The sequence below is a fragment of the Anastrepha obliqua genome, chromosome 2, assembly GCF_027943255.1.
Source record: "Anastrepha obliqua isolate idAnaObli1 chromosome 2, idAnaObli1_1.0, whole genome shotgun sequence".
Classification (NCBI taxonomy): Eukaryota; Metazoa; Arthropoda; class Insecta; order Diptera; family Tephritidae; genus Anastrepha; species Anastrepha obliqua.
Window position 1 is genome coordinate 22,128,392 of NC_072893.1, and position 14,449 is coordinate 22,142,840.

A 14,449-nucleotide genomic window follows, 5' to 3' on the forward strand; every position below is an offset into this window, starting at 1 on the left:
TCCTCCTATTTTGGTTACTACAACCAGCCGAAGTGCTGCCAGACATCGTATAAATAAACAATTTTAGAAGATAATAAATGACTAGAAATACAAAATTTTACAAATTATTTCTATATTATATACGTCTATTCATATATATATATATATATATATATATATATATTAGGTATATTTATGGATATATGTATATATTTATATACATATATATATTAATGCTTGATTTTCAGTAAAGTATGTTTGATTGTATGCATTTTGAATATATGATATATATATTTTTAATTCCAAATTTTCACTATATTATGAATATATGATATATATATATACATATATATATTTAAAAAAAAAGAAAAAAAAGCGCCGCAGGCGAAAATTTGGAATAAAAAATCGCGCGATTTTTAATTCCAAATTTTCACTATATTATACATATATATATTTAAAAAAAAAAGAAAAAAAGCGCCGCAGGCGAAAATTTGGAATAAAAAATCGCGCGATTTTTAATTCCAAATTTTCCCTAAATTATGAATATATGATATATATATATATGTACATATATATATTTAAAAAAAAAAGAAAAAAAAGCGCCGCAGGCGAAAATTTGGAATTAAAAATCGCGCGATTTTTTATTCCAAATTTTCACTATATTATACATATATATATTTAAAAAAAAGAAAAAAAAGCGCCGCAGGCGAAAATTTCGCGATTTTTTATTCCAAATTTTCACTATATTATGAATATATTTTATATATTAAATATCTATATATAAAAAAGAATAGTTAAAAAATTTTAAAAAGAATATATACACCTTAGAGGTTGTAAACCCCCATTCCCTCATATTCTAACAGAAAAGAGTGTGTGGAAATTATGTTCCTAAGTTGCTTCGTTTTCAATCGCATTCTATTATTTTTTTTTTATTTTTTGCTTCTGGCAGCACTCCATTCAGCCATGCTTTTCAGTTATTGTAAATTTAGCTGGCATATTTGGAGTTAGCAACTTAAAAATGCAATATAAATGGTTAATTTGTGGTATAAATAAATAAAAAGAGTTAAAAACGTGTGTGTATGTTAATATAGTTTCAATATTTATTAAAATAAATGTGATAAATGCACTTATTCTATCAAAATTTGGTGAAGGTAAAAGACAAACTTTATCAACAAATAACTTAAAAACTATTATTAACAGAATAGTGTTGGTGCTAGTTTTAGCAAAATAAGCACGAAATGAACACCTCCTGTGAATTTCATTGAAAAATTCGTAATATTTCTCTCAAAACAAGTGAGGGGAGAACACATGGAGTCGGAGCCATTTTTTTGAAGCGCGGCCAAAGGCCGCCCATGCGAAAAAAAGTTCTATGCATGAGGACTCGTTTGTAAAACTGATCGAAGCAATACAATACACTTATAAACCGCAAGTTTTGGCTTTTAATTACTTTTTTTGTGATACGCTTAATATCATTGTTTTTAATCTTCGATTAGTTGTATGTTTTTATTTTCAAAAATATTTCTCAATTTTAAATTACAGCAAAAAATACTGCAGTTTTACAATGAACCTTCCACCGAAAATCCCTGCATACGAACTTCGTTTTTATTTAAGTTGTATGGCAACACAAACTTTTCGCTAAATTAGAGAACTTTAACATTAAATTTCTTAAAAACTATAAGACTCCGGCAGGTTCAGTTTTCAGTTTTAAGATGGGGATACACCCCTCTATCCCCCCCCTTTTAACCTTTTTTTTTCAAAGCGATATACATTATACTAAATATTTGGCAATATATTTTATTTTTATAAAAGAAATTTACTGTTATAACCGTTTCAATATTTTAAGTAGTACTGTGCCAATACTTTTTTCGGTGAGTGTATGTGGTTGAGATTTATAATATTGAGGAGTTTTTCTATCTCCGCTTCGCTACAATGAACATTCAGTCGAAAATTACGAGCTACGAACTAACGCATTGGTACCTAATTGATCTCTGTGCATTTGAAATTTGTTGCGCATACATACGTATGTATACTGTCGTCGCTGGATATAGCGAACACTTCCATATAGTGAACCGATCAAACCGTTGAGTGGGCTGAAAGTGTGCTGTTTTACGTATATTTTAAAGATTCCGAAGGCTAATAAATTGGTAATGGCATCTTGCCTTCGAGCAAACTCCTTTGCTGAAAAGAAAAATCTTAAATCATTGAAGAAATCGTAAAAGACATTTCGTCTTTGGTAAGAATATTTGGGGTATCAAAGCCGCAATTAGTTGTGCTGTAGGGATAAGCCATAGCAGTGACCATAAACATAGCCGCAGCATTACAAAATGTGTCGATTAGTCTTGTCATAACCATAAACAGCTGATATTGAAGTACATTTAATGACAACACTTGCGGATAATTTTCCATTAAGTCAATTAATTTTTCGTCGTTCATTTCTAATATTCAAATTATTATCAATATATACATACGGTTAAGGCTATGGAGCTATGGTGCTTTTTACAGTGATGCCCATATGCTTGATTAGAACAGCTGATTGATCTGGTTTCAGTTATGGCACCATTAATTACAGCTTAAATTTACAATATCGGAAATAAACGAAAAGATACGTATATTAGGCGTCTTCAATTCGCCGTGCGTTAGCACTTCCCCGCTTCAACAAGTTGCGAGTTAAAGCAACACAATGGCTCTGTATGAACGGTGCCTAATGAAAATTGCATAATATAATATCATAAAATAGAACATAGGGCAGCATTAAATATATTGAATTATATCAATTTTATGATGTATAACTGAGGCTGATGGACCACAAAGGTTGTTCATCCGAAGCTAAATAATAGAGTAACTTTGGCTGCCACGTCATCGGGGATTTGGCAGCAGAATTCTGCCCACTCATTTCCCACGTATTCTCAAACTCGCCGAATCAGAATTGTTCAGAAGCAACGTGATCATTAGCGTGTTAATTTTTTTTCTATATCACCAACATATTCTCAGTGTTTTCGTAAACAAACCGCTGTCATAAAATAATCGGGACGTCAGTAAATCAGCGTATTCCTTCAAAACAGCTGAGAGCCGGTAAGACGTTGTTGGCCACACCTCGGCATTCTGTGCATTGTGAGGTATAACCATACTCATTTGTGGCGAATTTTGCTTGATAACTTTGTTGTTGCTTTCACATGTAAATTTTCGATCAGGCGAGTAGAGCCCAAATATAGAGAGCGAATTGAAAACGCCTATTATATATCAACTGTGGATGAAACGAGGATTTATTTTAATAATCTCTTGCATTTATGTATACAGCCCTGTGTATTTTGAGCAAATAAAACAAGTTTTTAAAATATGTTGACTCTGCTATAGTAAACAATCTGCGAACAGGCGTTGCAATATTTAGTTCATTATATCCAGACACGAGTGTATTTATTTTAAATTAATAACTGAAATCTCAACTTGTTCTTGTTTTACATGGAAATTTATTTAATAAATAGACATAGACGAGATTCATATCTTTCAAATAGATGTACCGCCAATGTGTTAGAACCGTGGAATTATATATTTGCACAGTTAGCGCTTATAAAAGGGATTTTCATATATGCACTTCGCGCTTTTAAGCATCGAATCTGTATTTTAGATGGTGCTTATATCTGGGAAATACTGTATAAGTGTAGTAACAAGGCGCATTCATTGAATGTGGTGGCACTAAACCAACAACAACGTTTTTGAAATACCACAACAAATCAAAGTAGAAAAGAAAAAGAAAAGGACGAACTACATATATTGCCCAGCTGACATGAAGTTGGCGTTAGTGCGAGTGCAATGGCTTGTTGGCATTTCATTTTATGCTGACATCTGGATAGGCACGGCGAAAATAAAAACAAATCAGCTGATTTAGCTGATAGATTGGCATTTTATAATATTGTTTTGGTCATCGCCAACTTTGAGGTTAATATTGAAGAAAATGTGCGCTTTCACCTTTCATAGTTACACTTTTTATCACTTAATTACATTTTTTATCTCTTTACAATATTCGCATTATTTCTCATTCTACTTTTTTTGCATTAATTTTTAATAAAATAAATTAATAATTTTTTGGTGCTACGAACAAAAACTAATTATAATATTAAAAAAAGCCTTGGCGACCGTAACTCTTACGATTGCTCTACAAGAAGTTTTTGTTTTCTGAACATCGTACCATTCCCACGACAGTCGGTTCTACGCAAGAATGATAGAAACAAGATTGCGCCCATCAGAGAGTGCGTGACGTCTCATTAGCTGAGTTGTGAAGTGTTGCCAACCATTTGCTCTTTGCAATAAATTTAGTGCTTTTTTAAGTTTTGTGTTTGTTTCTTTTGTATTTTTAATTTAAAGCTACCGAAACTGTAATTTAAAAAAAAACTGTATTATTAAGCAAAAGAATATTAAAAAGGTCACTCTGAGAAGATTTTAGTGTTAATGAAAATTTTTTGGTTCTTATAAAATTTGATATTTTGAAAGTGAAAATTTATTTTTTGGCTCCTTTTAATGGTATGTTAGGCGGCCGCCGTAGCCGAATGGGTTGGTGCGTGATCACCATTCGGAATTCACTGAGAGGTCGTTGGTTCGAATCTCGGTGAAACCAAAATTAATAAAAACATTTTTCTAATAGCGGTCGCCAATGGCAAACCTCCGAGTGTATTTCTGCCATGAAAAAGCTCCTCATAAAAATATCTGCCGTTCGGAGTCGGCTTGAAACTGTAGGCCCCTCCATTTGTGGAACAACATCAAGACGCACGCCACAAATAGGAGGGAAGCTCGGCCAAACACCTAACAGAAGTGTACGCGCCATTTATTTATTTATTTATTATTATTATTTTTTTTTTTTGAATATTAAATGCCCCTCTCTCAACTCTTCTTAACATTGAACACCTTTTTACACATTTTAAAAAGCGTTTGAATTTACTGAATGCGAATTAAAACCATAGAGATGTAGTCGTCTCTTCTGGCGTTTCTTCTGGCCCTTAGTGGGACAAAGGTCATCAAGAGATGTATTCATAGTAAAAATAAGCAAAAAGATACCAGAAAATACTAAAGAAATCATAATGACATTTTTACAAAAAGAGTGTCCTATCTTGTTACATAACCTCAAAATATAGCAAAAAAGTCGTACCCTTAACGAAACACTCGCAAATTAAATTGTACGTAACCATAACACATTTATTAAAAAAAACGCACATTCTAAAGACAATTTGTCACGCATTCAAAGTTCTTTAAGTAATTCAATAAAAATTTGGTGTTTTATTTTCCTTAAATGGGCATTTTAGTGCGTTTTTATATCCAAAGCTAGGCAACACTGCAGTAGCGAGAGAGAGATTTGACTGCTGAAAGGAGAAGAACACCAACAATAACCGCAATCGCGGGCAATGTGACCAGATGTTAAAAAAAGTAAAGCTAAATTCAACTGAGCGCATTATTAAACTAATTTAAAAAAATGTATATTTTACAAAATTATAAAAATTACATTTTAACTAGAACAGCCTAGAAAAATGTCATGAAGAAAGAACTAAACTCCGACACGATATAACAAAAAAAAAAATGCTAAGTCAAGTTACGAAAATGATAATCTGGTCATATTGGTGCTAATACGGTGTCACTCATTGTCAAATTTGTTGAGTTCAAACTAACGGTGCCACGATAGACACCATCTTATTATTCTGTCCAACATTCTACGTTGCCGGAACGATTGGATTTATGGCCGACCAATGACTGTCACTTCAGCAGCAAATTTTATGCTATTACAAAAACAATAGCCGTAGCCTTCAAGCCAACTCTACACGAATTTATTGTTTTAATAGCATTACTATACCTTGCCTAAATGGGATTTAACGGTAGACTGGGTAGACGAGAGCTATTTCGTGCTTCGTCGTGCTCAGACCAAAACGCAGGAATTGCTAGTTGAGTTTGTTAAGCCTTTTGAGTATTTTGGATACTATTCCTGGATACAATGGGCTTGTTCGAGGGACGTAATAAAAGCGGCAATACTGCTGTACTGATGACAATTTTCAACACTGTTGCAATTGCTCAACTGATACTTTTCTGATGTTTGGCAAACAAAAAATTTTTGATGCCGATTTATTTGTATTCGCGCGCAACATTTGCCGAATTTTTGACACTTCGAACGTGATGCTTTTGATAATGTTGCCAGAATTTTACATCGAACGTGATACTTGCACAAATCATGCAACACTGCGGTTGTGATTGAAACTCGAACAAGCCCAATAATTTATCAATTTTATTCGTTTGGGGAGTAATCCAGCTTTTGGACTACATACATTTGTCTCAATCTTTAGGTGATTATTATGAGTTATGAATCAGTGGTTTTACAGGGCCACTAAAAAAATTTTTTTTTTTTGCTTTTTATCTAAATTTTATAATTCCTTCTACAAAGTAATTGTGTAATGAGATTCATGTGTGCACACTTATAAATATATGCAGCCGTCTATTCTAACGGCTAATGACGTTGATTTGATGTTATCACATAAGAACGCTTGAGCTCACATAGCAGACGGGGATTTTTTTGCTGCACCACTGCGCGTTATCAAAAGTGGCTAGATAGTTTACGCAATAACTGAAGTGCAATACAAAATGCGCTATGCAATACCTAAACAGCAAACATTCCATTATTCCGCCCTTCAATTTAATTTGTAGTAGTATTTAATATCTCAAATTATATCACTGATGTATTAAAAAATCTTAACGCCGGCCAGCAATTAAACATTTGGCACATATTTTACTATACAGATGTAACAACCCTGTTCTTGTTTATATTTCTTCGCTTTCTGACTTTTACATCTCTCACACTTTACCACCGTTATGATTTACACGCTTGGCCATGCATTTGTATGTAAACAAACTGTGGACAAACGTCAAATGCCAAATTAAAACCTCTGCACCCCAACTTCATTTGCAATTATTTCTTTGAACTGTTTTAAGATGTGTAAATCACTTTTTCGCATTACTTACTATCACTTTTTGCACCAAAAAATATCACAAACGCCAAAGTCTCACTACTCAAGAGATATTGCAAGAAAAGTACAACACAGCTGTAACGCATGTGTTCAACTACAGAGAAACTTGCACACTCTCCAACAAAACTGCCTGGCTTTGGCGTAGAGGTGAAATACTAAAATCAGCCAAAATTAACGTACATACATACATATATAGAAAATAAACATCTGATAGTGGAAGCGAATAAATATTTATGAAAACTCGTGCAAATAACAACGACAACCACATTGAAGCCCCATGCGGACACCAACACCCTTGCAGCGAAATAAGTTTAGAACACAATGGAAAAGTGTAGGCGAGAAATGTTTATTTCGCTGCTCAACGCGGAGAATAATTTTATTGTAGAGGGGGTTTGTCTCTGAGCATACGTGCTTGTAGAAAATTTGTTTTCAATTCTCTGTATGTATGCACGAATGTATGTGTGTATGTATGTACGTGCCTATGTTTGTCTAATCTTTGGTTGCTAATTTCTAAGTGGAAAAAGAAAGAAATGCGGCTAAAATCAGTGTTACCAGCCGGTTGGATTGTAAATTATTTAATTTGGATCTACTGATATATGGAGAATTTCCGAAAATGAGCCAAAATGTAATTTATAAAAAAATTGCAATTTCTGTAGAAAGTTGTTGTCTGACTAGGTTGGCTATTTTAGTTTATTCAAAATATTTGCCTGTCTGTGTATATGAAATAAATTTAGAATTCCTGACTTTCATAATTTTTGCACATTTAGAAACGCTGACGCTTTTGTAGTTATGTGTCAAGATTTCAAGCCAATCAGAGCAAAATTGAGGGAATTATAGCACTTTTACTGAACGAATTTTAACAATTCCTCAATATAATTGAAAATAATCATACTTCCCAATGATCAAAAAGTAACGAGAAGGTGACGTTGACTGTTTTCTTCGATTGCCAAGGCGTAGTGCACCATAAGTACCTTTCCTCGGGCCAGACAGTCATTGAAGAATATTATTTATCCGTTTTGCAGCGTTTGAGAGATGCTGTGCGTCGCAAACGGCCGGAAATGTGGGCAAACAATTCTTGGATTTTGTATGATGATAGCGCGCCATCGCACCGCGCCCAAATTCTGCTGGATTATTTGACCAAACACCAAGTAAATACCATCGTGCAAGCACCGTATTCACCTGATATGGCCCCGTGTTTTCCAAGTTGAAGTTACCACTTCGTGGAAGGAGATTTCATTCGATAGAGGAGATCAAAGAGGTCATCCCTTCGTAGGCCTACCATGGGTGTGTGTCGCTTCAGACGGGTCATATTTTGAAGGAGAGCTCCATGGATCTATGTATGGTGAAACGATTTTTAGAGGTGTACTACCTAGCAGACCGTTATTCGGCTCTGAACAAATTTGACAGACGTGCCGACGTCATTCGTTTTGTGTTTCACTCAGTTAAAGCTAAATTTTGTAAAACACAAAACGATTGACGTAGAATTCAAAGTTCGCCTCAAAAAAATTTGTTTTTCATCATACCTAACGAGCAAACCTGGTATCTGTCATCCTTAGGCGCTATGAGCATTAGTTTCGTCGAATTTATGTACCAATTTTACCAGATCACTCAAGAAGAAGAATGTGAGGTCATTACTTTGTGGTTTCTCTTTTGTGTACGGCTCTTTGTTTGCTTGCTTTTGACTTGTTTGGTACTTAAAATGGTTTTTTTATTCAACGCTAGCAGACAAAAAAAGGTTTGAAACTGCTTTCTGCTTGATCTTAAGCTCCTGGACAATGCTACGACTACTAACATGCCGGTCAACTGCGATTATTTTGATTTTTGATTTTGATTTTGACATTTTCTTTAACATCAAAATGCCTTAAGGGGTTACATACGTCCAGCAGCGTCAGAAACAAAAAAAAAACATGTTTTTAGAAGGGATAACAACAGAAATAAATATTAAAAAAATTTATACATTATTTATTAATACTTAAGCTTTATAAAACAATTTATTCTAATTTTTCTTTATTAAATAAAGTTGTAGTTATAAATCGGATTTTTGAATTTCGAAAAAAAACACCTTCCGAAATTTAATTCGAGTTTGAACTTTGCCACAGCTACCTATGCGCATCAAACTCTCGTCGGGCAGTTACATTTTCTACCATAACTTTGTATCTATGGGGAAATTTTACAATCGACCTCCACAGAAATACGCCTAAAACTACAATATAAAGAATAATAATCTGTAAAAAAAATCGATTTTTTGAAAATTCTGGACGCATGTATGTAACCCCCTTACGGAATCGTCGAAACCAAACTGGCACCTAATTCGCTGTTACAGTATCGGCACCATAAACACCATTCATAATTTCAGCGGCCTGGCTTGCACTCTCGCCTTTATAAAAGAGAAACTGTAAAATGTACCGAATTCTCTTTTTATTGTCTTCCATTGTTAACACCCTGTAACTCACAACTGTCACCATGCCAACGAGCATAAACTTCGAATTGTTTCATTGATACCTTACGAGATATCGATCACTGCAGCCATCTACCTAGAAAAATAATGTATTCCTTTGTCCCAAACTAAAATTTTCAAAGATTTTGCATAAAAAATATGTTTATTCAAGCGTTGAGAAGTCGCTGCTGTTTTCTTCATTGTCTCCTGCGGAGTGAGTATACAGAAGGTAAAGTATAGTTTAGCAAAAATATATATTAAGGCCACTGTTTTACTAAAGCTCAAACGATTTTACGTAATAAATATGTTTATTAAAGCGTTCAACATTCACTGCGGTTTCTTCGCTTTCGGTCCATCGTATAGTTCGTAGTTCTTGACAGTAAAATAAAAAGCAACATGGCGTCGAGATAGTGACGTCACTGCCAGAAAATAACTTATGTTTATTCTTTCCTTACGTAATTTTGCGTCATTGGTTCATGGATGGTTCGGAGGATGGTTCCATGTGTAGAAGTCCACGCAAGTGGGGAAAGTTACTGATCGCCATTCACTTGGGAGTGGCCAGGACGATTCTTCTACATATGGTTCAAGCAGCTCACAACGTCCGGGATTAGCCCACGTATCCTCTGGTTAGCTTCCGAACACCCGTTCGGGAGTGAGCTAACGTGAGAAGGCGAAACATTCCAGGATAGCTGGTTGTGCGCTGGGTTTGGGACCCGCCACTTAAAAATCCTCCCCAATGAAAAGATTAAAAAAGCCTCGGATGAGAACTGCCTTTACTGATGACGACCCCTGCAAACGAAATAAGGAATATGATTTGAGGGCATGCACCTGGAATGTCCGGTCCCTTAATGGGGAAGGTGCCTCTGCCCGGCTGGTTGATGTCCTCGTGAGAATAAAGGCTGACATCACTGCCATCCAAGAGATGCGATGGACGGGGCAAGGAAAGAAAACCATAGGACCTTGCGACGTCTACTACAGCTGCCATGTAAAGGAGCGCAAATTCGGTGTCGGATTTGTTGTGGGAGAGAGACTTCGTCGCCAAGTACTGTCGTTCACTCCGGTGGACGAGCGTCTCGCAACAATCCGCATCAAAGCCAGATTTTTCAACATATCGCTAATTTGCGCCCACGCCCCGACGGAAGAGAAGGACGATGCGACCAAAGATTCCTTCTATGAGCGCCTGGAACGTTCCTATGAGCGCTGCCCCCGCCACGACATAAAAATCGTGCTTGGCGACTTCAACGCCAGGGTGGGCAAGGAGGGAATTTTTGGTCCCACAGTCGGAAAATTCAGCCTGCACAACGAAACATCCGGTAACGGACAGAGGCTGATCGACTTCGCCGGGGCCCGAAACATGGTAGTCTGCAGCACCAGATTCCAGCATAAGAAAATACACCAAGCTACCTGGCTGTCTCCTGATCGAAAAACGCGAAACCAGATCGATCATGTTGTGATAGATGGAAGACACGCTTCTAGTGTATTAGATGTACGTACGATCCGAGGACCCAACATCGACTCGGATCATTACCTTGTTGCAGCCAAACTGCGCACCCGCCTCTGTGCAGCAAAAAACGTGCATCTACCTACGCAAAGAATGTTCGACATCGAAAAGCTGCAATCACAACAGACAGCCAGGAGATTCGCCACTCGACTCTCACTCCTGCTCTCCGAAAGCACTGCCCAACAAATCGGCATACGCGAGCAATGGAGCAACATTTCTCGTTCCCTACGTACCGCCGCCGAAGAAGAAATCGGATTCCGGCGAGCCCGAAAAAACAATTGGTACGACGAGGAGTGTCATGCTGCCGCAGGAAGAAAAGATGCCGCCTATAGAGCCACGCTGCGATCGGGCGCAACGCGAGCCATGTGGGATCGCTACAGAGAGCTGAAAAAGGAAGAGAGACGTATTATCCGACAGAAGAAACGAGAGGCCGAAATACGTGAGTGCGAGGAGCTTGAGATGCTGGCCAATAGGAACAACGCCCGAAAATTCTACCAGAAAGTTCGGCGGCTTACAGAAGGTTTTAAGACCGGGGCGTTTTCCTGTAAGAACAAAGACGGCGATCTGGTGACTGACGTACAGAGCAATCTTAAATTATGGAGGGAACACTTCTCGAACCTGTTAAACAGTGACAGCTGCGCATGTCATAGAGAATGTGAAGATCCCGATACCCCAATCGATGACGACGGAATTGTAGTTCCGTTACCCGATCATGACGAGGTGAGAATAGCGATAACGCGCCTAAAGAACAACAAAGCCGCGGGCGCCGACGGACTCCCGGCTGAGCTATTCAAACATGGCGGCGAGGAGCTGGTAAGGTGCATGCATCAGCTCCTATGCAAAATATGGTCGGATGAAAGCATGCCTGCCGATTGGAATTTAAGTGTGCTCTGCCCAATCCATAAGAAGGGCGATCCTGCAATTTGTGCCAATTACCGCGGGATTAGTCTTCTAAATATCGCCTATAAGGTTCTAGCGAGCGTATTGTGTGAAAGGCTGAAGCCCACCGTCAACCAACTGATTGGACCTTATCAGTGTGGCTTCAGACCTGGAAAGTCTACCATCGACCAAATATTCTCAATACGCCAAATCTTGGAAAAGACCCACGAAAGGAGAATCGACACACACCATCTTTTCGTCGACTTCAAAGCTGCATTCGACAGTACAGAAAGGAGTTACCTGTATGCCGCTATGTCTGAATTTGGTATCCCCGCAAAACTAATACGGCTATGTAAGATGACGTTGCTCAACACCAGCAGCGCCGTCAGAATTGGGAAGGACCTCTCCGAGCCGTTTGATACCAAACGAGGTTTCAGACAGGGTGACTCACTGTCGTGTGACTTCTTTAACCTGATGTTGGAGAGCATCGTACGAGCCGCAGAACTTAATCGCTCAGGCACAATATTTTATAAGAGCGTACAATTACTGGCGTATGCCGATGATATTGACATCATCGGCCTTAACAACCGCGCTGTTAGTTCTGCCTTCTCCAAACTGGATAAAGAGGCAAAGCGAATGGGTCTGGTGGTGAATGAGGACAAAACGAAGTACCTCCTGTCTTCAAACAAACAGTCGGCGCACTCGCGTATCGGCACCCACGTCACTGTAGACAGTTATAATTTTGAGGTTGTAAAAGACTTCGTGTATTTGGGAACCAGCATTAACACCTATAACAATGTCAGCCTTGAAATCCAACGTAGAATCTCTCTTGCCAACAAGTGCTACTTTGGACTAAGTAGGCAACTGAGCAGTAAAGTCCTCTCTCGACGGACAAAACTAACACTCTACAAGACTCTCATCATGCCCGTCCTGACGTATGGCGCAGAAGCTTGGACGATGACAACATCCGATGAAGCGACGCTTGGAGTGTTCGAGAGAAAGATTCTGCGTAAGATTTTTGGACCTTTGCACGTTGGCAACGGCGAATATCGCAGACGATGGAACGATGAGCTGTATGAGGTTTACGACGACATAGACATAGCGCAGCGAATAAAGATCCAGCGGCTACGTTGGCTGGGTCATGTCGTCCGAATGGATACAAACGCTCCGGCTTTGAAAGTATTCGATGCGGTACCAGCTGGTGGTAGCAGAGGAAGAGGAAGGCCTCCTCTGCGTTGGAAAGATCAGGTGGAGAAGGACTTGGCTTCACTTGGTGTGTCCAATTGGCGCCGGTTAGCACGAGAAAGAAACGACTGGCGCGCTTTATTAAGCTCGGCCAAAATCGCGTAAGCGGTTATCGCGCCAATTAAGAAGAAGAAGGTTCATGCCAAGAATAGTAGCCATCCAAGGCGTTGACGTCAGTACAGAAAATAAGCAAATGAGAAGAAGAAGAATAATAAGTGAATGTAAGTAGAAAGCTAAGATAGAGAGAATGCATACTGCACAAAAATGTTTGTTCATTTTCTATACTGACGTCACTCAGTTGTCAAATTCGCCAAAAATAAAGTAGCAATTTGCGCATTGGCACTATCTTTGTGTTCTCTATATACTGGGTTTTTATTGCATTTCAGTTTCTATTGAGCCTGCCGATAAAGGCTGCGTCTGCGTATACCAAGAACAACACGAAAGAGTACAAGGATGATCGGTTTTCAAGGTTTGCTCTCTAACTATGATGAAAAAGAAAATTGTGGGGGAATCTTGGCTGACACGTCACTTGGGATACTCAGCATAATCATTTCACACATATTCACAGAGAAGACTGTGTTGATTTGCTTTCGTGTATCACTAACACAAACTTATTGTCAGCCGAAATCTGCTCGATAATTTCACATACTCGTCCAATCAGTCGTTGTTCAAAGGGCAACGGAGTGTTGTTGATATTTTTTGTATATCACAAACACAATGTCAGTTTTTTTGGAAACACAATCCAAGTGACGTCAGTCCATCAGCTGATTGGGTCGAATTCGCTCGAAGCCGAATAACGGTCCGCACACCTCTAAATATCTGTAAATCTTTTCACCATGGAAAAGTCAGTGAATTGGCTATATGGGCGTCTGCAAAAAACTTATAAAGGCAAGGAGATGCAGTTTTACGCCCATTTCGGTAACAACACTCGGCTAGAAAATTTCTCCTCATTATAAATAATTGGTTTTAAATTTATTCTAATCAGTTTCCTATTGGTTTTTGTGTGGTGAGTTTATTGAGCTAAGTTTTGTTAGAGGAACGGCTGCCCCTTTTTCTCTTTATATCTTCTTAGGTCACTAATTGGTACGTCAGCTGCTGGCGGCATATTGGTATTTTCCAAGGCGCATTCATTAAAGTTGGTAACACTAGACCAACAACAACGCTTGGACGTTTGATTGTCACGGTAAAGTATTGGAAACGTAGAAAGCAAAGAATGAATTCGCCTTGTTCCATTCTGTGCTGACAGCCACACAAATGAGCAAGGCAAAACACAAAAATAAACCAGCTGATTTACCGACACCACCTTTCATAGTTTCGCCTTGGTATTTTCCATAAATCCGTGCCAGCTGTTTGGTCTCTTCTAGAGAGTGTTGCCAGTATACATATTTTGAACGTAATAACAAAAAATTA

General features: G+C 38.0%; 1 protein-coding gene across 1 annotated transcript in view; it reads right to left on the minus strand.

Moving 5' to 3' along the window:
• LOC129239351 (D-2-hydroxyglutarate dehydrogenase, mitochondrial) overlaps positions 1-7,084 on the minus strand; it is a 38,472-nt gene extending 31,388 nt beyond the window's left edge. The window contains exon 1 of the mRNA XM_054874798.1: positions 6,973-7,084. The gene's annotated coding sequence lies outside the window, so the exon portion shown is untranslated. The remainder of the gene's footprint in view (positions 1-6,972) is intronic.
• Positions 7,085-14,449: the final 7,365 nt, after the last annotated feature.